Source organism: Argentina silus, assembly GCF_951799395.1.
Source record: "Argentina silus genome assembly, chromosome: Y".
NCBI classification, from domain to species: Eukaryota; Metazoa; Chordata; class Actinopteri; order Argentiniformes; family Argentinidae; genus Argentina; species Argentina silus.
The window spans coordinates 47,528,615-47,553,961 of NC_139654.1; the positions used below are offsets into that span (position 1 = coordinate 47,528,615).

The window sequence follows — 25,347 nt, forward strand, 5'->3', positions numbered from 1 at the left end:
GTTGTTGTGTGAAGCAGCAACTTTAATTAATTAATCCAAGACAAATTTTCATCCGGGACAATAAAGTATATTTGATCTTATCTTCGATAAATTCAGTGGTCAGATGACAGAGTATAGAATAATAGTTCATCTTTGGAGTCACTTATTCTTTGACATAATGTATCCTGTATGGATATATATTCTCAGGCTATATAAACATTAAAATAATTCCTGTTTCAAACATGATATTAATATATGTTTTGCACATATTAATCCACGTATCAATCATGATATTTTTCCATGTATCCTTCCCAACTCAGATGTTCGGGATCATGAAGCAGCACTCTGGTAACTTGGTCAGCAATCTGAAGAAGACGGCTGATAACGATGAGCCCATTGAACTAAAGGAGTGAGTATTTATCTCCGAGACGATAAGGTGAATTTGTAATTTCAGTGAACTCCCCCTTTAATTTTGTGGTTGTGGTTCTGGTGGTCAGAGATTGTGTGGTTGTGTTCCAGGTTCTTTGGACCATACAGTATGGATGTGGTCGTCAGTACTTCATTCAGTGTCGACATCGACTCCCTCCACAACCCCTCCGACCCCTTTGTGACCAACATCAAGAAAATGCTCAAGTTTGACATCTTCAGCCCACTGTTCCTCACAGTCGGTACAACTGCCCCCATATAACTTTCAGTCATTTTGTGCTTAATAAATGAAGCTATTGATTTCATTGATTAGACTGACATAAACCACACTGCCAATGGTTTGCGCTCTACTCATTTGACAAACACATGGGCCCTGTCCAGAACCAACCTCTAGTTCCTAAATGCTGGACACTTGGAGATCTGAGTGGATTGGATACAGAAGTGTCTAGGGATAGAGCCTAGGAGTTGTTTCTGGACAGGGCTGTGCATTGAATAGGATTGGAGTCACGTATCATGGTATTTCCTGTTCCTGTTTGTAACCGTGGCATTTCCTGTCCGTCCAGCATTCTTCCCCTTCATGGGTCCTGTTATGGCAAACAAGGAGGTATCCCTATTCCCTGCCTCGGTCACAGATTTCTTCTACGCTGTCTTTCAGAAGATCAAGTCCAATCGCGTGGCTAGCACCAGGAAGGTATGTAAATATATCTGATCAAATATACGATCTTCAGCCAGTATTGTGTAATACAATTGTAGAGATTTGGTAGCATCTGGTAGTTCTCATGTGATTTTGATCTGACGTAAGCCTGCTTCCAGAGTTGGGTAGATTTCCTGCAGCTGATGATAGACTCGCAGAAAGACAGCAACTCAAAGGGAGAGGAGCAGAGTAAAGGTGCCTGCCTTAAACACACACACACACACACACACACACACACACACACACACACACACACACACACACACACACACACACTGTATACTAGCATCTAACACACACACATACAGTACCTGCCTCAAACACCTATACCTACAAACACACCTACCACCCCATTTCTCCCATCATCATAGGATTGAGTGACCATGAGATCTTGTCCCAGGCAATGATGTTCATCTTTGCTGGCTATGAGACCACCAGTAGCTCTCTGTCCTTCCTGGCCTACAATCTGGCAACCAACCCTCACATCATGACCAAGCTGCAGGAGGAGATAGACACTGTGTTTCCCAACAAGGTAACCCCTCTGCAGACTCCTATATAGTACTATTCATGTGGAACAGGTGATAGTGACAGTGACAGTGTGATAGTGACATGATAGTGACAGTGTTTTAGAGGGTACTGATGAGTGTGTAACCCCTGTGCACTGCAGACTCCTACAGATGGTTAGATAGGTGACAGTATTTTGCAGTGTGCTAATGTGTCTGTAGCATCCCTGTGCAGACTTCTGCCCAGTATTATTCATTTGAAACAGGAAGTAGATAGGTGTTGTTGGAATCTTCAGAATACTTAAAAGGCCAGTACCTGAGGACCTGAGGGATCTACAGGGTATATACCTTAAAAGCATGTCTGACATGCAGTGGTGTGCATGACCATAGAGTGATTTCAAAACTAATACAATTATCTTAAAATAAATTATAAAACTAACAGGTAATCAGTGCAGAGACTTGTGTGATATGTGCTCTCCATCTGACTCGTGCTGCTGCATTTTGTATCATTTGCCAAGAGCTTTCTTTGGTCGACCAGACAGGAGAGTGTTACAGTAATCAAGGTTGCTAGTAATACAAGCATGCATTCGTCTCTCAGTGTCAGCCTGGGAGAGGAAAGGTTGCACCTTTACAGCTGTGTTCTGTAAAGGTCCATGTAATATTCAAGCGTTCTAAAAGCTTCCTAACGGTTGTAATGACTATCTTTAATCGGTAGCGATCAGGGAACAAGATCTCTTATAATAAATCCCTTATGAATAAATATTTCATTTACGAACGCTGTTTTGGTTCGGAAAACACGCTTTTTAAAATGCAGTGTCCTACCTGACATTCGGTTTGCATATAAACATGTTGTGAGTGCCAGGGGTGTTCTAGGGGAGTAGACTGACCTTTCTCTGGTGGCTGCCTCTCCCAATCGTGTGCGCATGTAGAAACACAACAGCTAATGTCCAACACTGCAAGTTCATTTCGGGGGGATATATTATTATTAGGGAGGATGTTGTTGTTTGGACAACTTCAGACAGAATTTCTCCACGATGGCAGATTTCCGGCAAACTTACTTACTCTTCTTTAAGTGATACAAATATGTTTTAGTCACATTCTTGATATGGGTTTCAAAATTAAGATCTGAGTCAATGGTAACACCTTGTTTTTTTGCCTGGTGCTTAGTGTTACTGTAAGTAGTGTCTTTAAGTGTGCAGACAGTTTGACCAGGACAAGGACAAAGAGCATTTTGGCATCAGCATTAATTAATTAATTCTAAGGTCATTAAGAACCTAGTTAATAACTTAACAACATAGTGCTATCTCAGTGCTATGATCGGCACAAAAGCCAGATTGGAACATGTCAAAGGTACAGTTGGGAAGAAGGAGATTATTTAACAGTTTGAACACCTTTTTTTCAAGAATTATTATTTTTTTGCTTAAAAAGGGAAGGTTGGAGATTGGCCTAAAATCGCTAAGGACTGAAGAGTCTAAGTTACTTTTCTTCAGGAGGGGTTTCACCATGGTAGTTTTAGGTGCAGATGAACAGACCCCCACTTTGCTGAGCATTTCTGTATGACCACTGCAAAAGAGTTCATAGTGCTTCCATGTGGTGGAAGGTGGGGTAACAAGTCATCAAACACATCTTCAGGTCTTGCCTGAGTGATCCTCCTCACCTAATATTGGTTCTCTTATCTCAGAAGTATGTTGCAAATTCCTCACATTTGTAGGTGGAGAGCAGATCACCAGGTGTCTTGTGGGCGGGATTTATAAGGCTGTCAATCGTTGAAAAGAGCACTGTTTGAGTTGTTATGATTCATTATCAATTTTGAGAAATGATCCCGTCTGTCTTGGCGTTTTTTTATTGCCTTATTAAAAACAGAAAGATGCTCTCGAAGAATATCAAGGTGGACCTGCAGTTTTTGTCCGCTCAGACTTTCTGCAAATTCTTTTAAATTTGGCCACAGCCTTTTTCAGTTTGACTGGTGCTACAGAGTCGATAGTTGCCCTTAGTTTGGTGTTGAAGCTGGTTGCTAAATCATTATCACAGGAGGAAGCTGTTGATGGTGTACTATTCATATTCATATTCATCATGAAATTCTCATCTGCTCAGCGACATGGCTAGATAAATAATAGAGTGAAAATATATTTTTCCCCACTTCTAATAGACTGACATGCATTCATGTTTAGCCAGGTTTCAGATAAAAACATTACAGTGCAGCTTTCGCTCTGAGATAAGATCAATAAAGGTTTTGCCAGATAGGGACCTAATATTCAAAAGCACCATGGTAATGTTCTCTGGGCTGTTCGGTGCTGCCCGGCCACAGTTAATGGAATGGATACCAAGTTATTCACATTTGAACCACCTGACAGTTTTCTTGTAGTCTGTCGACTGTGATAGGAAATAATAGACTGTAGCACATTCAGTATTCCAAGCAGTCAATCCACTAAAAGCAGCCCAGTTTAGTGGCATTTTGACTTCTGATTGATCCTTGTGTACATCTATCATTTACATTGTTCAGTGGAATCTAAATGTATTTTCTTCTAACTATCAAGATAACATTATTTAGCGATTTTTTTGTTTATTCATGTATAACAAAAAAGCAAGACACTATTACACACGTACATTGAAAGTAATGGCGTTCTGTATGCGGGTGTCATGAAATTAGGCTATGCAGATTAGAATAAGTATAGTACTGTGTTCATTTCCCCCCCAAAAAACACAAAAAACTAACAGCTCTTCAGATTTGCGACGAAAAAGAGTTAGTTCTGGGCTACGGCTACGTGAACGACCAATCACTAGTGCTCATGTGAGTGTAATATCCCTGTGCAGGCTCCTATCCAGTACGAGGCTCTGATGCAGATGGACTATCTAGACAGCGTTATCAACGAGTCTCTCAGGTTGTACCCCATCGACTTGAAAGAGTCGCCAAGAAATCTGTTGAGATCAGTGGCATCACCATCCCCAAGGGTATGGTTGTCATGATACCCATCTGGACCTTGCACCGTGACCCCGATGTGTGGGAAGACCCAGAGGAGTTCAAACCAGAGAGGTAATGGGCCACATCTTAACCACAACCACAATATCAATCACAACAGCAACGATAAGAGCAGTGTTCCACAAACAACCATAAAACAAACCTAAATGCGACGACCAAACACAAACAGGTTTCTTCAACCATGTATAACCATCATATTACTGTGATTTAATTGATATGTTCTTTAACCCCTCCTCCTCTGAACTCTCCGTGTGTAGGTTCAGTAAGGAGAACAAGGAGAGCATCGACCCATACACCTACATGCCGTTCGGGTTGGGCCCACGGAACTGTATCGGGATGCGATTCACTCTGGTATTGATGAAACTGGCGATGGTGGAGATTCTACAGAGGTTCAACTTCACCGTCTGCAAAGAGACAGAGGTGAGACAAAATAATGATACAATGATTGTAAATATAATTTTGTACCTATGACTTTGTTGCGTTTCTATATGTAGCAGAGGTGATTTTGGAATCACACTCGCGTGATGAGGTAGCCCTGCCTGAGACATGTAAACTGAAGTGTCGCCTCAGACCTTGAGGATGTCCTCTTGGCTTAATAGTAGCGTTTGTGTCTTCCACATGGGAGACCCGGGTTTGAACCCCCATACTACAATTCTGTACTTGCGTACTGCATGAGTATGTACTCCCCATTTAATTTCCCAGATTGCATTTTTCAGTACTAGGCGCCAATCATCCTCAGTATAGGCTACCTACTAAATGATGGAAGTGTGAGATTTAAAAAAAAGCTATTTGTATTTCTGCAAAACTCCCTCGAGACTTCATAGGGCCATTTTAATGTATGTCGACCCAAGAGAGGTTGTCCAGGAGTTTGAGTTTATTTGAATTTATAGTGCAATGCTACCCGAACGTAACAGTGACACTGTGTTAGGTAACATTCATAGTGTAACGCTGACATCTGTTTTACTCGTTCCTTCATACTTTAACTGTGTGTCAACTCTCACCAGATCCCCATTGAGATGGACCTACAGAACACTCTGATGCCCATACGGCCCATCAAACTCAAGCTGCTGTTCCGCTGCCAGGAGTCCAACGACAACCAGCTCAAAGCAGACAGCCAGTGATGAGGACCTGCCCTGCTGCAGGTCTCTCAGTTATTATGTTACACATAGATCTAGGATCAGCCCCAACACTGGCTACTTTCAAAAATGGGCTTAAAAAAAAAAAGGGCTTCGCTTTTGCCTTAAATTGAAACTAAATTGGCGCTAATAATTGCACTGTGACCCTAAAATGCACTGTGACATTTATTCTTTTTTTTATGTCTTTTATGCGTTTTTATTCTAATTTTTTTTTCATGCTTTCCTTTTTATCTATTTTACGTAAAGCACTTTGAATTGCCTCTGTGTATGAAATGTGCTATATAAATAAACTTGCCTTGCCTTGCCTCGCCTCACCTCTGGGCTCTGCTGCTACTGTATGCTGCTCTCTTTGTATCTGTCTATTAGTGGAGGTCCAGGACTAGTTGTATAGAGACAGTTGTTGTCTGTCGTCTGCAGTGACTTGTGTATGTTTTGTACTCGTCTGGTAGTGGGTCTCTATCATCACGCTAAAAACGTGTGTATAATCACAAACTAAATCATAACATGAGAATGAACAACATGCCATCAAAACATGACAATAAATAGGTGTTAGATTAGATTCAACTTTATTGTCATTGTGCAGAGTACAAGTACAGAGACAACGAAATGCAGTTAGCGTCTAACCAGAAGTGCAAAAAAGCAGAAAAGTGCAATGTGAACAATATATATAGGTAGAGCAGTATAAGCAATATATGAGCAGTATAAGTAGTGCAGTATAAGCAGTATATGAGCAGTATAAGCAGTATATGAGCAGTATAAGTAGTGCAGTATAATGTTAGAAATTATTTTTATAAAAACAGTTGCATCATAATGCTCAATAGCAGACAAGTAAATAAAGCTATTCAGTTCTTTATTTAGGGTGATTAAATTTACTAATTGTATTTGATATTCCATATGCAAATCAATTGAATTTATATGTTTTTTAATCATCTGAAATTTAAATACATGAAGAGGTAAGGGTTAGGTCATCAAGATAGATGCTCCAACACACACATAACATAAGAATGATGTAATGGAAAAATACTAGGCTAGGACAAATCAGAGTAGGTGTATGTTTTCTTCAGCAGGTCAACTCGTTCCCCAGAGGGAACGGACTGGCGATATCTCTACCTGGAACGGATCGAGTGTCAGGGGCTGGGACCAGGACCAGGACCAGCCTAAAGCACCAACGAGAGGAGAGCCAAGTCTAAACCGCGGCTCCTCCCCAACCAAATAGCCAATCACAATCATTCTGTTTACTGTAAAATGCCTTGTTTGACTGTTTGAATGCATCCATTTTTGGAAGGTTGGTTACAGATTAACAGCTTGCTGACTGTGATTTTCTTCGCCAAAAGTGGTCCTTGTACAAGTCTAGAATTTTGACATATAAATAAATAGCTAAAATTAAGAAGTAGTTTGTCTTCTCCTTCAAATAAAGAACACGTTTTCTTACAAATTTGGTGACGTCCCGACGTGATTTGAAGAGAAGAAATTGGACCGAATTGAACTGACGGCGAAGTCCGGGAGACGGAAGCCAGACGGAGTTGTTTTCTTGTAACCCCTCAACACTCACAGAGGCTGGCCAAAAACAAAAAGGTAAGCAGAAACCTGTTGTTATAAACCGAATTCTGCATAGTTAACTTTGAATACTGTAGACTGTGAGTGTGGAGGAGGTAAGAGTAAACCAACTACCAAATTTAGAAATCTATGTATACGTAATGAAACCGGTAATGAAAATGTAACAATCAAAGCAATATATGTCAAAAATTCTCTTTTATTTGGGTAAATTGTTTTCTTTTATTTGGGTTAAAATCCCTCAGGTGAAAGGCCTGTAAATTGTTTTCTTTCATTTGGGTTAAAATCCCTCAGGTGAAAGGCCTGTAAATTGTTTTCTTTTATTTGGGTTAAAATCCCTCAGGTGGAAGGCCTGTAAATCGTTTTCTTTTATTTGGGTTAAAATCCCTCAGGTGGAAGGCCTGTAAATCGTTTTCTTTTATTTGGGTTAAAATCCCTCAGGTGGAAGGCCTGTAAATCGTTTTCTTTTATTTGGGTTAAAATCCCTCAGGTGGAAGGCCTGTAAATCGTTTTCTTTTATTTGGGTTAAAATCCCTCAGGTGGAAGGCCTGTAAATTGTTTTCTTTTATTTGGGTTAAAATCCCTCGGGTGAGAGGCCCGTAAATTCTTTTGTTTGGGTTAAAATCCCTCAGGTTAAAGTCCTGTAAATTTTGTTGTGTGTTAGAATCTTGTTATGAGTAGAGAGCGTATAGCCAGGTTGTGTAAATAGGTAAAGCATTGAAGCTGAGGGAGGTGAGAGAGTTTGGAGAGTAATTGTGTTTGAAAGTAAAAGAAAGTGACATATTGGTGTAAACTGTTATAGAAATTGTGCGAGAGTTGTTGTTGTCTCTAGTAGTTGTTGACTCTACTGTTGTTGTGGTTGTTCAGTAAGTGGGAGGCCGGCCCCACCCTGAAAAGTTTTCTTTGTCTCGTTACTTCCTTAAAATGGAGTAACTAGTGGTTGAATCCATTTAATGTTCAAGCTTAGAAGCTACTGTTTTGGCTCCATCTTGTTTTCATATTTAGCATCTATTGGCTAAGCTACTGTTTTGGCTCCATCTTGTTTTCATATTTAGCATCTATTGGCTAAGCTACTGTTTTGGCTCCATCTTGTTTTCATATTTAGCATCTATTGGCTAAGCTACTGATTGGCTCCATCTACTGTTCAAATTTAGTAACTATTGTTTGGCTCCATCTAGTGTTCAAATTTAGTAACTATTGTTTGGCTCCATCTAGTGTTCAAATTTAGTAACTATTGTTTGGCTCCATCTAGTGTTCAAATTTAGTAACTACTGTTTGGCTCCATCTAGTGTTCAAATTTAGTAACTATTGATTGACTTCATCTCGTTTTCAAATTTAGCAACTATTGGCTAGCTTCATTGACTAGCTCCATTTAATGTTTATGTTTAGCAATTATTGATTAGCTCCAACTAGTGTTCAAGTTCAGTAATTAAGGATTTAGCTCCAATTAATGTTCATGTTCAGCAGTTACTGATTAGCCCCCTCTAGTGTTTAAGTTAGATAACTACTGAATAGCTCCATATAGTGTTCAAGTTTTGGAACTACTGCTTGACCCCATCTATACAGGCCGCTGATTGACACTAATTTGATTAAAATCAAAATTCATCCACACATGACCAGCATGGTGGAAAACTATGTGACAGAATGTGACACATGCAATGACCACGACCCAAAGATGGTCTACAAGTGTCCCATGGGAAAGTTCCCAGTACCAGACGCACCATTCAAGGACATCAGATATGGGTGCAGACAACAGAGTGAAAGGCTACAGATACCTACTGGTAATGGTGGATAGGCTCACTAAATGGGTGGAAGCCACTCCCTATAAAAAAAAGAGACGGCCAGCACTGAAGTAAAATGGCTAAGGGATGAACTCATTCCCAACCAGTATGCCACGACACCAGATTGACATTGGCTAGATGCACTTCCCCTAGCACTGATGTTAATGAGGAACTCATCAAATAGCAAAACACATCTAACGCCCCATGAGTTGTTGACAGGTCGCTCAAATGCCAGGTCCTCCAAGACATGGAGGCCACCTGCCGTCCTTAGACATTTGGCACATAAATTGCAATGACTACATGAATGCATTGACTAACTTGTCTCGAGTTTTGTCTAACCAGGTACGGCAGGTGGAGGCAGAGCCTGAGACCGCAACACCCAAGACTCCTGTGGTAAAGGTTTAGTTCACACCTTAAGGGGTGTGAAAGGAGGGTTTTGTTAGAAATTATTTTTATAAAAACAGTTGCATCATAATGCTCAATAGCAGACAAGTAAATAAAGCTATTCAGTTCTTTATTTAGGGTGATTAAATTTACTAATTGTATTTGATATTCCATATGCAAATCAATTGAATTTATATGTTTTTTAATCATCTGAAATTTACTAATGTGATGGCCTGTTGAGATGAATCAAGCATTAAATGAGATGAATCAAGCATTAGTTCCATGGTACTTGGATTAATACATGAAGAGGTAAGGGTCAGGTCATCAAGATAGATGCTCCAACACACACATAACATAAGAATGATGTAATGGAAAAATACTAGGCTAGGACAAATCAGAGTAGGTGTATGTTTTCTTCAGCAGGTCAACTCGTTCCCCAGAGGGAACGGACCGGCGATATCTCTACCTGGAACGGATCGAGTGTCAGGACCAGGACCAGCCTAAAGCACCAACGAGAGGAGAGCCAAGTCTAAACCGCGGCTCCTCCCCAACCAAATAGCCAATCACAATCATTCTGTTTACTGTAAAATGCCTTGTTTGACTGTTTGAATGCATCCATTTTTGGAAGGTTGGTTACAGATTAACAGCTTGCTGACTGTGATTTTCTTCGCCAAAAGTGGTCCTTGTACAAGTCTAGAATTTTGACATATAAATAAATAGCTAAAAGTAAGAAGTAGTTTGTCTTCTCTTCAAATAAAGAACACGTTTTCCCACAATAAGCAATATATGTATTAACAGTAACATTATAAGCAGAATAAATATAGAATGCAGTATGAACAGTATAAGCAGTATATGAGCTGTATAAGTAGTGCAGTTACCAATGTATTGGGTCTATCTATGGGTATCGTAGTGCAGCAGTAGTCAAAATGTACCTGCATTTTATCGGTTGAAGTGCCATCTCATCTGTCATAAGATTTGACTTGTAAAACTGAAAAGTAGGATACAACTAATAGCCTAAATGTATAAACACAGACCACAACCAAAAAACAACATGGGAAAATCGTTTACGCATCCTCTGCAGCAGGAACAGTGCAGAGAAAAAGTATGTACAGTAAACCCCATAACTGAATACACTTCATACGCTTCAGCGCGACACAGAACGCTACATTGAGGTGGCCTATACTGCAACAAAGTAAAAAGATGAGACAGACACGTGTCTTCAATAACTTGCATGTTTAATCAAAATACAAGCATTCGGCACATCGTTAACTTGTAGGAAAGTTTAATCAGGTTTTATCAATTGTATTATTTTAAATGTGAAATAAATAGCATCAGTGCAGAGGCTATAACACACTACAAAAGTCACATTAAATCACGGAAAGTAGGCTAGGCTAATTAACGGAACTATATGAATATACAGCCGGAGCCCAGTCCAGGGTTCTGAAAGCAACAAGTAACAAGTGTGCCCATCAACGGTCTAGATATTAGGCCTATACGTAACATTTAGTCCTCCACTTTATATCACAGCTAGTATAACGTTTAAAATGACTACAAAACAAAAGCAATATAGTCTACAGTGAACGGCGCATTGTCCATTTGTCATACATGTCCAAACAGACCTGCACACTTGAATAGGAAAGTAGCGCGGCGGTTCGTTGCTTCAGCAACCTCTCGATGACTTTACTGTTGAAATCCATCTGTCCCTGGATCAATGCATTTTCAATGGAAAGCATGTCAAGGCCGTTCAGTCGCTGGTGTCTGTTCTGTTCTGACAGATGTATAATGTCTTTGAATCCAGCCGATGCCCAAATAGTCTCCACCAAAAATCATACATGGGAAACAGAACAGCGCATGTTTCGAGGTGGTAGCGGTTAGCCATCTCTTTTTGTCAAACCATTCCTGTTGGCCCGAAACGTTTTATCTCCAACTTCTCTTCCAAAGGCAATGTACTAAACCGCATGGTCAACAAATAATCTACACGATTCATTGTGAAAACTTTAGCTAGCTAGCATTAGCGATAGACGTACAGTAGATGAACTGAATTGCTTTGTGATTATTTCCTGTCATGTCAGACCACGTTAACGACATTAGCGTTTAATAGTTTTTCGCCACCTGTTGCTAGGCAGAATTCATACCCAATATAATTTGCGTGAGGTTTTCCCTGCTTAAGCCAATCACGCTCACGTTGTTCCCCTCGCAACGATGGGGCAGAGTGCTCCGCTGCCCCACAGCAGAAAGACGGGACAGAGAGCGCAGTCCGCACACACTAGTAATTACTAGTAATTAGTAATTACTCCAAAAACAGCACTATACGGATTATGAGTCAAGTTTATTATATTTATACACACCAATTTCACCATTTAATCTATTTTGTATTAAATATAAAATACTTATTATTGTAACGAACGGCGGGGCAGAGTAGCTTGCCTTAAGCGGGTATCCAACTCGCAACCTTCCGCTTACAAACCGGCCGCGCTAGCCACAACACCAAGAGAGTTAACTCACTTGGCAGAGCTGCTAACGGGCCTTACACAGGGTCGTTACACAATCCCCTCCGTTCGGGAGAGCGTGTAGTAAATAAACTTAGATGAAGAAAGGAAGCTGCAGAGGTCCGGATGAGTCAGTTTAATCGTCTTTAATTAATCATAACTTCATCATTACAATCCACGGCCAGATGTGGGGGGCTCCTGTCCAGTCAATAATGTCCCCCCCTATCTAGTCCAGCCGTTCAGTCTTTTATACAAAACAGCCTGCTTTGTCTTCCAGATTTGGGCATGGAATTCCCAGGTCCACGTTACTCTAAACATTTTCAACCTATACGATGGTGATGTTTACGGTCTTCACCAAATAAGGCTATACCTTATGGTGTTGTTCACAGCCTTAACTAATTAAGACTACTCCCACCACTATCCCTCCTTTACCATCCCCCCAATCTACAGAGGTCAACTGCATGCTGCAACATTCCAAGGGCCTGACCCATCAGGCCTTCTTCTGGTCAGAGCAGAATACACTACAAGCGTGCCCTCACGTGGACACGCCTCTCCGATGGCCTCACGGGCGCCATCCCACTTCTAACACCAATGTAACGAACGGCGGGGCAGAGTAGCTTGCCTTAAGCGGGTATCGAACTCGCAACCTTCCGCTTACAAACCGGCCGCGCTAGCCACAACATCAAGAGAGTTAACTCACTTGGCGGAGCTGCTAACGGGCCTTACACAGGGTGTTTACTAATAAAAAATATGACTAATAATTGTTTCGTATTTGTAATGTACTTTATAAAGAAAAAAACCCTGTATATCCCCAAATTTGATTCTATGCAATATGTTTTTTCAAATGTTGTATTTGTCTTGTAGGCTACTTTTGTGTAAGCCGTATATTGTGGGTAAAATGCACTATAAATTCAAATGAACTTAAACTTAAATGTGTATTGCAGTGGAATCCTAACTCGAGTTCCGCGTGTAAATCGAATCAATTTCCCATTGACATGAATGCAAGATTTACGCGCGCGGATTTGGAGTTAGGATTCCACCCAAAATGCGTTGCTATTGGTATCATTATGACGTTAATATGTACACAGAATTGAGAATGTTCTGCAATAATACACAAAGTTCTTGAACTTTTAGTTTAGTGGCATAACGAGCTAAGACGCAACCTGAACCTGTGCAATCAGTATTACCAGAGTGAGATATAAAGAGATTATAACCGGAAGATTCGGCGCTTATACACAGCCTACTGACTGAGGTCGGCTAATGTAGGCCAGAGATGTAGTATAGTTGACATATAGTATAGTTTTATAACACTTGTATTTGTAAATACTTGAGACTGCATAGGCCGACTACCTTTACAGCATTTGGACAAGGGACGCGTAAAAATGTCACTGAGAGATATCTGTCACTAGGAGATGATATTCCCATTAAGTCGAATTCAGCGTTGGATATTTCTATATGCCTAAAAACTCACATCTTTAGAAAGGCCTTCCTTTAGGTCCTGTCCTCTTGTTGTTGTTAGTGTTTTGTTTGTGTTTTTGTTTGTGTGTCTATTGCACTCAACTGCACAGGCTTTGAAATTGTCGGCTACAAATGAAAAACACATTCCAAATCAAATATATTTTTTATTATTATTATGAGAGACCTAAATGCATGAATTGAATTAGGGCTATTTTAATTTTGCCGAGGTCCTCTGCTTATTAGCCTATAGGCTCCTACCTGTACCAGGCCGATTCCAGTTAATAAAATGTGCCCATTATATGGCCACTGATATTTGACCTGTTGGCCACAATTGTAGGCTATATTTCAAGGCGTGTCAACAAACATAGCCAGCCAACCCACACTGGAAGCTTTTGCTGACTCTAACATAGGCCTCTGACAGGACCAAGTCACTTCGAACCATTGCATCGAACGCTGATAAGAGTTGTTAGGCAGTGAATTACCATGATAGTCATTCCAAACCCATTATGACGCCAGCCGAACGCACATTATAGATAATAACATTTCTTTGCTGCCAATCGGTGTACTGGTATTTGTTGACTGATTCAGTAGGGCAAACTCAAAGATTGTTATCCCTTTCTCATTTGGGGAATCTTTCTGACATTCCTGTTGCATTATAGTATGGGTGTGTGGAGATTATTTCAATCATTTTTGTTTGTGTTCTATCTACTGTAGGTGCATAAAAACAATGGAGGTGAAAATATATATGAGTATTGAGGATATTAGGAAGGAGCATGAGAGGATTAAGACAGAGAAGGCAGAGTTTGAGAAAAAGATAGAGGAATATGAGAAACAAAAGAGAAGGGACCAAAAAGTTAGGCAGAGGGAGGAGGAGATCCTGGCCAGAAAGGCAGAAAGACTGCAGGAGGACAGGAATGAGTTCAATAGGGAGAGGGAGGAGATGGACAGTGGGATCAAGATCCTCATGATGGAGATTGAGAAAGAGAAGGAGTCCTCAAAGGAGATACTTAGAAAGGCTGAGAAGGCAGAGGCAGAGTTAAATATGATGAGGAAGGAGAGTGTGAAAATCCAAAGAGACTGACAGAAGGTGGAGCAAGAAATGCTCAGGATGTGGAAGGAGAAGGAGACATTTCTCAAGGCCAAGAAACAGATGGAGAAAGAGATGGAGAAAAATATGGTGGCAGTCAAGAGGAGAGAGGCCCTGGTGATGGAGGCCGAAGAAAGACTTAAGCTGAGCAAGGAAAAAGAGAAGGAAGAGCAGGAGATGGAGACCTCAAAGGAGATGCTTAGAAAGACAGAGAAGGTCGGAGCAGAGTTGCAAATGATAAAGAAGGAGTGGATGAAAATCAAAAGAGACGGGCAGAAGGTGGAGCAAGAAATGCTCGGGATGTGGAAGGAGAAGGAGACATTTCTCAAGGCCAAGAAACAGATGGAAAAAGAAATGGAGGCAGTCAAGAGGAGAGAGGCCCTGGTGATGGAGGCCGAAGAAAGACTTAAACTGAGCCAGGAAAAGGAGACGCTAGAGGAGGAAAAGGAGACCTCAATGGAGATGCTTAGAAAGACAGAGAAGGTCGGAGCAGAGTTGCAAATGATAAAGAAGGAGTGGATGAAAATCAAAAGAGACGGGCAGGATGTGGAGCGAGAAATGCTCAAGATGTGGAAGGAGAAGGAGACATTTAAAAAGGATAAGAAACAGATGGAAAAAGAGATAGAGGCCATCAAGAGGAGAGAGGCCCTGGTGATGGTGGCTGAAGAAAGAGCGAAACAGAGTCTGGAAAAAGAGAAGCTAGAACAGGAGAGGGAGACATTGAAGAAGGTGAGCATGGTGACGATTAGAGAGATGGTAGAGAACCTATAGACTAAGTAGATGAAGGTGATTGTTGCTAGCTTTACTATAGCATTTAGTCCATGACCTTCAACTCTCAGTTGAATTTGTCCAATTCTTGTCTCACCTTGCACTCCCCTCTGATGTTACTTTTTTAATTTCAGATGATCGATGGCTCCAGATATGCCCCAACCCTCATGTTCTTGTTGAGAGCGACTCCTCTGATGGCTCAGCTGGTAGACAATCAGGCAAACCAGGGGACGAGCCTTTCTGTCAAAAGCCTTGTTGATGTGGCCCTGGCTGAGAGCGTGTGGGGATGCAGAGATAAGACAGGGGACTGCACATGCCGACACCGTTAGCCTGGAACCCTCAACACAATTGGCCGCTATTTAGGGATACATAGCAAATCAATTTATATAGTTGTCTTAAGTTCAATAAATTAAGTTGAACATTAAATTAAATTGACTTCCTTTCTCTACCACTGTGACTGCTTGTGGCATTTATTATTATAGAAAGTCTTACTTGTGATGACCGTGATGTAGCTATTTATTTTAAGTCGCTCTGGATAAGAGCTTCTGCTAAATTACTCAAACGTAGGCCTGAAGTACATCCGTAAAATAATGTATCCATTTCCTGTTAACCATCTCTAAACCCTAGATGGCAGTATTTACTCTTACACCAGAAACGTGACCAGTTGCACGTGTGGATGCAGAAGAAATAGCCTCCCAGTCTGTTTCTGCAAGGAACTTCTAATTTATGGATTCTGTACATTGTTTTATGTTGAGAGTCTTGTCAAGTCTGAATATCTTAGAGTTGGGGTTTGTCCTCTACCTCCAAATATAAACGAGGACAATCACTTTGTTTTTCATACAGGTACCACTATATGTATGTATTTCTATAATCTATGTTTCTATTACTTTACCATACTATGAAACTAATTGAATATGTTTTTAAGCGTCCAAAAAGCATTGATACCAGCACTCCAAGAATCATTTTGCGTTGCTGCTGCAGCAGCCGCGCAATGTCAACACTTTACACACGCACTGGTGTAGCATGTAACATTAAAATCCATCAACTTCATATCACACCATTGATGATTGGTGAACTTGTTGGATCAGTTAAGGCCTGTGCCAGAAATCAGTAGACACACCAATCACACAATGGGACTATAACAGGCACATACACTGCATTCTGAAAGTATTCAGACCCCTTCACTTTTTCCGTATTATGTTATGTTACAGCCTTATTCAAAAATAGATGAAATTAATTTTTTTCCTCATTAATCTACACACAATACGCAATAATGACAAAGGTGCTTCAACAAAAAACGTAAAGGGTCTGAATACGTATGTAAAGGTGATATTTCAGTTTTTTATTTTGAATAAATTAGCAACAATTTCTAAAAACCTGTTTTTGCTTTGTCATTATGAGGTATTGTGTGTAGATTGATGAGGAAAAAGGCTGTAACATCACAAAATGTGGAAAAAGTGAAGGGGTCTGAATACTTTCCGAGAGCACTGTACTTACATCTTGATTCACAGAATCACACCTCGTACACACTTGCAAGTGATAGCAACGCCTATCACCTGTCCCAATAAAGGGATGCTACAAGCGCACCATTTCATCCTTTCCACTCTTCACTCTCTGACTGTCTGAAGTGTACTGTAGTTGTGTTGTTGTAGCTGGGTACACCTCAGCCTATGATTCTCATGGGGCGTTAGGTTGAAAAGTGTACTGTAGTTGTGTTGTTGTAGCTGGCTACACCTCAGCCTATGATTCTCACGGGGCGTTAGATTGTCTCTGATAGAATCCTACGGTTCAGCTCAACGATGATTTTCACCTTCTGAGCACCTGTTAACTCTCTGAGCTAACAGGCTAACCTGTGAGCTCTCAATTCTTTGTTATTGTTGAACCCTAGCTCGACGATAATTCCTCAGGTTATTATTAGAACTTGCAAGGTCACATGTGTAGGCTACAGCTAGCACTTGGGACAGACGGCTAACTAAGTTACTTGTTGTTTCCGGACAGCTGAGAACCTTGGCTAGCTTTGACAAGGTAATATTGAGAAATATTAGCACCCTGTTTGCAGGAGGGTTGGTCAGCTTGTGTTTGTAGCCCTAGGACTACTGAGCACTTTCTAGTAATTAATAATTTACTACCTAGTTACCTCGTATAATGATCTGGAACATACCAGTTCTCTCTGGTGTGGGACCAGCACCATATCTAACTATACGGGTACCAGTTCCCTGGGGTGGCACGTGGGTGTAGCAATGCTGAGGTGTGCTGATATTATACCTGTTTGTTGCATCGTGCGCTGTATCTAAACTAACCCCACAACTAAGTCAACTAATAAACATGGGCTACGCATATCTTAAACATGCCTCTGTGTGTGTGTGTGTGTGTGTGTGTGTGTGCGTGCGTGCGTGCGTGCGTGCGTGCGTGCGTGCGTGCGTGCGTGCGTGTGTGTGTGTGTTTGTGCGTGCTTGCGTACATGTGTTTTTTCGGGGATGCAGAGAAAGTCTTCCAGCTGTTCCAATGAGAACATCCATCCATCCATACATACATAGACCTATGCATTTAATTCTGGTTTGTTTATAACTAAGAGGAAGACACATTTATCATCAAAAACCACTAGTTATCATCAAAAAGGATGGTCACAGTTTGCTAAAAAAAGAGTCCCTAAAAAGCCTGCAGAGGTCTCGTAAAAGATATTGTGGACAGATGAGATGAATATTATCATGGACTAGAGTGACAAAAGTTTGGAGAAAAAAGGATCTGCCCAAGATCTACAGCATACCACCTCATCTGTGAAACATGGTGCAGGGGGTGTTAGGTGTGGGCATGTATAGTGGCCATTAGAACTTGCTAACTTGTCTTAATTGATGATTGTACCTGCTGACGGCAGCAGCAGAATGTATTCTGAAGTGCACAGAAACATCTTGTCTGCTTGAGTGCAAGCAAATGCCTCCAAATGCATTGGATGGAGCCACACCATACAATAAAACAATGACCCAAAACACTGCCATAGCAACTAGTGGAAAGATCTTGATTGGCCAAGTCAATCTTCAGATTAAAATTCAATTGAACATGCATTACATTTCCCTAATGATAAGAATTTAGGCAAAAAGACCTCAAAACAAACAACAACTAAAGATGGCTGCAGTACAGGCCTAGCAGAGCATCACCAAAGAAGATGCCCAGCGTCTGGTGGGGTTAGTGGGTTGCAGACTTCAGGCAGTTATTGTCCACTAAATACTAGTGGATTGTCCACTAAATACTAAACATGACTGCTTCATTTAGACATTTGATAAGTCTGTCCCATTACTTTTGGGTACACTGAAATAGGGGGATTATGCATAAAAGTGGGGTAATTTCTAAATGGTGAAACCAATGTGTATACAAATACCATCAAATAAAAGCTGAGAATCTCTACTTTAACCTTGTAGTAATTGTTTAATTTCAAATCCAAACGTTTGATAAAGTTCTTCATAACCAACATCAGGGAGATGTGACCAGAGAGTGGATCCTGGCTATAAGGGCACACTCTTGCCAACACACATTCTGGTGTGACATGTGGGATGTCTTATTGATCTATGTTGCTTTGGCTGTCTCCATGTGTGGATCATTGTAATCAGGGGTGGGGCTGGCCTTTTAAACACCTGTGCTTTGTTTCATTCAGGGAAAACAAAGAGATTTTTAACATTTCTTTTAAAGAGACAACACACATTTTCTGCCATGCCTCTGTCAATTGATTTGGCTTTAATCAATGGTTTCTTCTTGATGTTGTGTACATGTTTTCAAGCCTATGTCACCTTTCAGAGGAAATCAAGGAACCTATCCAGATCTGATGTCGTATTAGATGAGTCAAACCCTGTCAGAACATAGTTTGCTTTTGCTAGATTCTTTTCTTTTCTTTTGTCTAGTATTGGTATACATGGTCGAAATTATGCACTCATATTTAGTATTTGGTCGACAATACTTTGTATGCAATAACCGTCTGGGACCCATTGACCCCACCAGGTGCTGGGTATCTTCTCTGGTGATATTCTGCCAGGCCAGCCATCTTTTTGCCAGGTCTTTTTGCCCAAAATCTTACCATCAGATAATGAAATGCATGTTCAATAGGATTTAAATCCAAACATTGACATGGCCAGTCAAGAACTTTCCACTTTTTCGCCCTGAAAATCTCCCTAGCTCCAATGGCAGTATGTTTTGGGTCATTGTCTTACTGTATGATGAAGCGCCATCCAATGAATTTGGAAGCATTGCTTTTACTCGACCAGACAAGATATTTCTGTACACTTCAGAATACATTCTGCTGCTGCTGTCAGCAGTAACATCATCAATTATGATAAGTTAGCAAGTTCTAGTGGCAGCTATACATGCCCAAACCATAGCATCCCCTCCACCATGTTTCACAGATGAGATGGTATGCTGTAAACCTTGGGCAGATCCTTTTTTCTCCAAACTTTCCTCTTGCAATCACTCTGATAATATTCATCTTATCTGTCCACAAGACTTTTTTCCACACCTCTGCAGGCTTTTTAGGTACTTCTTAGCAAACTGTAACCTGACTATCCTTTTTAAGAATAACTAGTGGTTTGCATCTTGCAGTGAAGCCTCAGCCATTTGCGATTGCTGAGCTCATCAGTGCTTGATTTTGGCAAGTCTAAGGTTTTGACTATGTTTCAGATTTTTCAGCTTTCACCATTTGTCAATTCCTTTGCTATTGTAATGTATCTAACACCTTGTCCTTTGTTGGGAATGATATTTAAGGAGAGGGACAGCGAGATATTCTTTGAGTTTTGGCTTAGGCCCATCACGGGCATCATTCTCCCGCGTTGTCCTTGACGCACGTTAACGTATGGTTAAAACTTACAGACGTATGTTGTTTTAAATTGTGTTAAATTGGTTATTTTGTTGATACTCTATTCTCATTCTTCCTATGGGCATTAATGTGATGTTGTGCGCTCGATAAAGGTTCTGTTAATCAGGGCTGGCTCTAGCCATTTTGGTGCCCAAGCATTTTTCCTTCTTTTGCATTATCAAATGTCTAAATTAAGCACTCATGTTTAGTATTTGGTCCCCAATCCTTTGTATGCAAAAGTGCAAAAGTCTGTGACCCATTGACCCAACCAGACGCTGGGTATCTTCTCTGGTAATGCTATGTTGCAGCGACTGTTGTTGTTTTTTTAGGATGTTTTGCCCTAAGTCTCCTCTTGAGCAAATGAAATGCATGTTCTATAGGATTTAAATCTGGAGACTGACTTGGCCAGTCAACAACTTTCCACTTTTTGGCCCTGAACAATTCCCTAGTTCCTATGGCAGTATGTTTTGGGTCATTGTCCTGCTGTATGATGAAATGCTGTCCAATGAGTTTGGAGCCATTTACTTGTACTTGGACTGACAAGATGTAAATAAATGATTCTCAATTATGGTGAGCATTCTTTGGTTATCCAATGGAAGTCTTCCTTGGCCTACTAGGTAATTTGCGATTTCTGAGCTCACCAGTGCTTTCTTTCCTTTTAATGAAGTTAAATGAAGTTCCAAACTGTTGATTTTGGTAGGTTTAAGGTTTTGGCTATGTTTATTTTTTTTCTGATATTTCAGCATCATAATGGCTTCCCTGACTTTCAATAACATCTCTTTGGTCCTCATGTTGACAAGACACCAATAGCAGACTGCACAAATTATGTGACGGAACACACCTGACGAACACACTTGTCAAGCCAATTGTCCTATCACTTTTGTGTAGCCTGAAATAGGGGGATTATGCATAAAAGTGTTGGAATTTCTGAATGATAAACCAATATGTACATTATATAAAAAATAAAAATCTCTACGTTTTTATTTCAAATCCAAACAGAAGAAAAAATGCTTCACTGTCCCATTACTTACGCACGGTACTGTATAACCTTCTGTGGAAAGGGTTCTACATGGAACCCAAAAGGTTTCTTCAAAGGGACAGTGGAAGAAGAACCCTTTTTGGTTCTAGGTAGCACTTTTTCAAAGAGTGCAGGATCTGTGATGGGTCTGTCTGTCTCTATCTACGGTATATTTGCTTGAATGCCACAGCCTATTTAAATATTGTTGCTGACCATGTGCATCCCTTCATGGCCACAATTTACCCACCTTCTAATGGCTACTTCCAGCATGATAATGCACCATGTCACAAAGCAAACGTCGTCTTAAACTGGCTTCATGAACATGACAATGAGTTCAGTGTTCTTCAGTGGCCTTCCTTGTCACCGGATCTGAATCCAATAGAACACCTTTGGGATGTGGCAAAACGGGAGATTTACATCTTGAAAGTGCACCTGAAACATGTGCAGGAATTGCGTGATGCAATCATGTCATCATTGACCAGAATCTCAAAGGAATCAATGTCACGAAGAATTTAGGCTGTTTTGAGAGCAAAGGGAGGCTCTACCTAGTATTAGTATAGTGTTCCTCATAAAGTGTTGGGTGAGTGTATATCTAACTATCTTTGTTTTTGCTGGTCTGTAGGATCTATGATGGCCGTCAGCCCGTCCTGTGTATCATGGACACAGCCATGATCAAAACCATCCTCATCAAGGAATGCTACTCCCTTTTCACTAACAGGAGGAAAATACGCTAAATTGAAGTTGTTGTATGGGGAAAAAAACATAAGGGCTCCTTAAATAGATAATATCATTGTTATTATAGCATTATTAATATTCGGTTAATTTTGCAGTATATAATCATTGTTATTTTTCTAGAATTTTTATCTCAACGGGCCTCTGTATGACGCCGTGTTTATCGCTGAGGATGATGCATGGAGACGGATCCGTAGTGTCCTGTCTCCCTCCTTCACCAGTAGGCGGATCAAAGAGGTACAGTCCCATCTCTCCTCTCCTTCTTTTATTCATTCCAACAACACAAATAAATGAATGACTAACAACTCTGACGTGTGTGTGTGTGTTTATGTGATTTGTACTATGTGTATAGTGTGTATTCATTGTTGTATGTTGTTGTGTGAAGCAGCAACTTTAATTGTCCAAGACAAATTTCCATCCGGGACAACAAAGTATATTTAATCTTATCTTAGATAAGTTCAGTGGTCAGATGACAGAGTTTAGAATAATAGTTCATCTTTGGAGTCACTTATTCCTTGACTATATACATAATGTATCCTGTATGAATGTATATTCTCAGGCTAAATAAACATTAAAATAATTCCTGTTTCAAACATGATATTAACCCATGTTTTGCACATATTAATCCATGTATCAATCATCATATTTTTCCATGTATCCTTCCCAACTCAGATGTTCGGGATCATGAAGCAGCACTCTGGTAATTTGGTCAGCAATCTGAAGAAGACGGCCAATAACGAAGAGCCCATTGAACTAAAAGAGTGAGTATTTCTCTCCGAGAAGATAAGGTGAATTTGTAATTTCAGTGAACTCCCCCTTTAATTTTGTGGTTGTGGTTCTGGTGGTCAAAGATTGTGTGGTTGTGTTCCAGGTTCTTTGGACCATACAGTATGGATGTGGTCGTCAGCACTTCATTCAGTGTCGACATCGACTCCCTCCACAACCCCTCTGACCCCTTTGTGACCAACATCAAGAAAATGCTCAAGTTTGACATCTTCAGCCCACTGTTCCTCACAGTCAGTACAACTTCCTCCATATAGCTTTCAGTCTCAATCATTTTGTGCTTAATAAATGAAGCTATCGATTTCATTGATTAGACTGACATACACTGTGGAAACACTCTATGAGACCACCAGTAGCTCTCTGTCCTTCCTGGCCTACAATCTGGCAACCAGCCCTCACATCATGACCAAGCTGCAGGAGGAGATAGACACTGTGTTTCCCAACAAGGTAACCCCTCTGCAGACTCCTATATAGTACTATTCATGTGGAACAGGAAATATGATAGTGACAGTATTTTAGAGCAGCGTTTCCCAACCGCTGTGCCGCGGCACACTAGTGTGCCGTGAGAGATCGTTGGGTGTGCCGTGAGAAATTATCCAATTTCCCTTTTTTTTAATTAACATTTATTAATTATTATCTGCAAATAATATGCCATTGTCGAGTGTCTGTGCTGTAATATAGTGACTGGCAGAGTAATGTAATATTCGTCCGGATGGCAGCAGGTAGCTAATTGCCTCGTTCCTTCTTAGAGACAAGAGAATTAGTGACGCATGCGACAGGTTGTGGTGACAGTGATGGAGAAGTTTTTAAAAAGGAAAAATGCAAACTCCGAACTGGGCCCTGGACAAGATTCTGACCCAGGTGAAGGCCCTAGTATGAGTGGTGGTAAAAAGAAAGCAAAGACGGTGAGCTCGAGGCAATACAGCGAAAGCTATCTTTCGTTCGGATTTACTTTCACCGGGGTCGCTTCAAAACCAGCCGATGGACTATTTTGTTCGCCTGCGTGAAAACACAGAGAAACAGGCAACTTTTATGAGAAAAACCACAAAGGTAAATGAGAAAGCCCTCAAAGCTAGTTACCTAGTTGCTGAACTCGTAGCTAAATCAAAAAAAAGTCCCACTCTGTGGCAGAGACATTAATACTACCTGCCTGCAAAGCCATTGTCAACGAGATGCTCGGCCCTGACGCGGTTAAAGACAGAGCTAAAGTCCCGCTCTCAGATAACACAATTGCCAGGCGTATTGATGACACGTCTACAGACATCGAAAGTCATGTTTTGGGAAAGATACGCATCAGTAGGAAATTTGCGTTGCAACTTGATGAGTCTACGGATATTAGTGGACATTCTCAGCTCTTGGCCAATGTGCGTTTTGTGGATGGAGATGCCATTAGAGACTAATATTGTAATTATATATACTGTATCAGGCTACAGAGTGTCATTTTGTAACATTTTTGGTTGGTGGTGTGCCGCAAGATTCTTCCAATGTAAAAAATGTGCCGTGGCTCAAAAAAGGTTGAAAAACACTGTTTTAGAGGGTACTGATGAGTGTGTAACCCCTGTGCACTGCAGACTCCTACAGTATCTATTACTATTGCTTTGGAACAGATGGTTAGATAGGTGACAGTATTTTGCAGTGTGCTAATGTGTCTGTAGCATCCCTGTGCAGACTTCTGCCCAGTATTATTCATTTGAAACAGGAAGTAGATAGGTGTTGTTGGAATCTTCAGAATAGTTAAAAGGCCAGTACCTGAGGACCTGAGGGATCTACAGGGTATATACCTTAAAAGCATGTCTGACATGCAGTGGTGTGCGTGACCATAGAGTGATTTCTAAACTAATACAATTATCTTAAAATAAATTATAAAACGAACAGGTTATTAGTGCAGAGACTTTTATGATATGTGCTCTCCATCTGACTCGTGCTGCTGCATTCTGTATCATTTGCCAATAGCTTTCTTTGGTCGACCAGACAGGAGAGTGTTACAGTAATCAAGGCTGCTAGTAATACAAGCATGCATTCGTCTCTCAGTGTCAGCCTGGGAGAGGAAAGGTTGCATCTTTACAGCTGTGTTCTGTAAAGGTCCATGTAATATTCAACCTTTTTAAAAGCTTCCTAAAGGTTGTAATGACTATCTTTAATCGGTAGAGATCAGGGAACGAGATCCCTTGAAATAAATATTTCATTTACAAACGCTGTTTTGGTTCGGAAAACACGCTTTTTAAAATGGAGTGTCCTACCTGGACACTCGGTTTGCATATAAACATGTTGTTACTGCCAGGGGTGTTATAGGGGAGTGGACTCACCTTTCTGTCTCTGGGGGCTGCCTCTTCCAATCGTGTGCGCATGCAGAAACACAACAGCTAATGTCCAACACTGCAAGTTCATTTCGGGGGGTTATATTATTATAAGGGAGGATGTTGTCGTTTGGACAACTTCAGACAGAATTTCTCCACGATGGCAGATTTCCGACAAACTTACTTACTCTTCTTTAAGTGATACAAATATGTTTTAGTCACATTCTTGATATGGGTTTCAAAATTAAGATCTGAGTCAATGGTGACACCTCTGTTTTTTGCCTGGTGCTTAGTGTTACTGTAAGTAGAAATGTCTTTAAGTATGCAGACAGTTTCTCTCTTTCGGTTTTTGCTCGAATGACTAGTTCTGTGACATCCATATGTCTGCAATGCATTTCACCAGGAAATCAATCAAACTGTTTGACTGGTGCTACAGAGTCG

The 25,347-nt window shown here is 40.7% G+C and overlaps 1 pseudogene across 1 annotated transcript in view; it reads left to right on the forward strand.

Moving 5' to 3' along the window:
- LOC310824162 (cytochrome P450 3A27-like) overlaps positions 1–25,347 on the forward strand; it is a 194,763-nt pseudogene that overhangs the window by 50,017 nt on the left and 119,399 nt on the right. The window contains exons 4-9 of the transcript in view: positions 300–388; positions 499–634; positions 1,231–1,294; positions 1,471–1,631; positions 4,417–4,636; positions 4,840–5,002. The product of the transcript in view is annotated as a cytochrome P450 3A27-like (transcript). The remainder of the gene's footprint in view (positions 1–299; positions 389–498; positions 635–1,230; positions 1,295–1,470; positions 1,632–4,416; positions 4,637–4,839; positions 5,003–25,347) is intronic.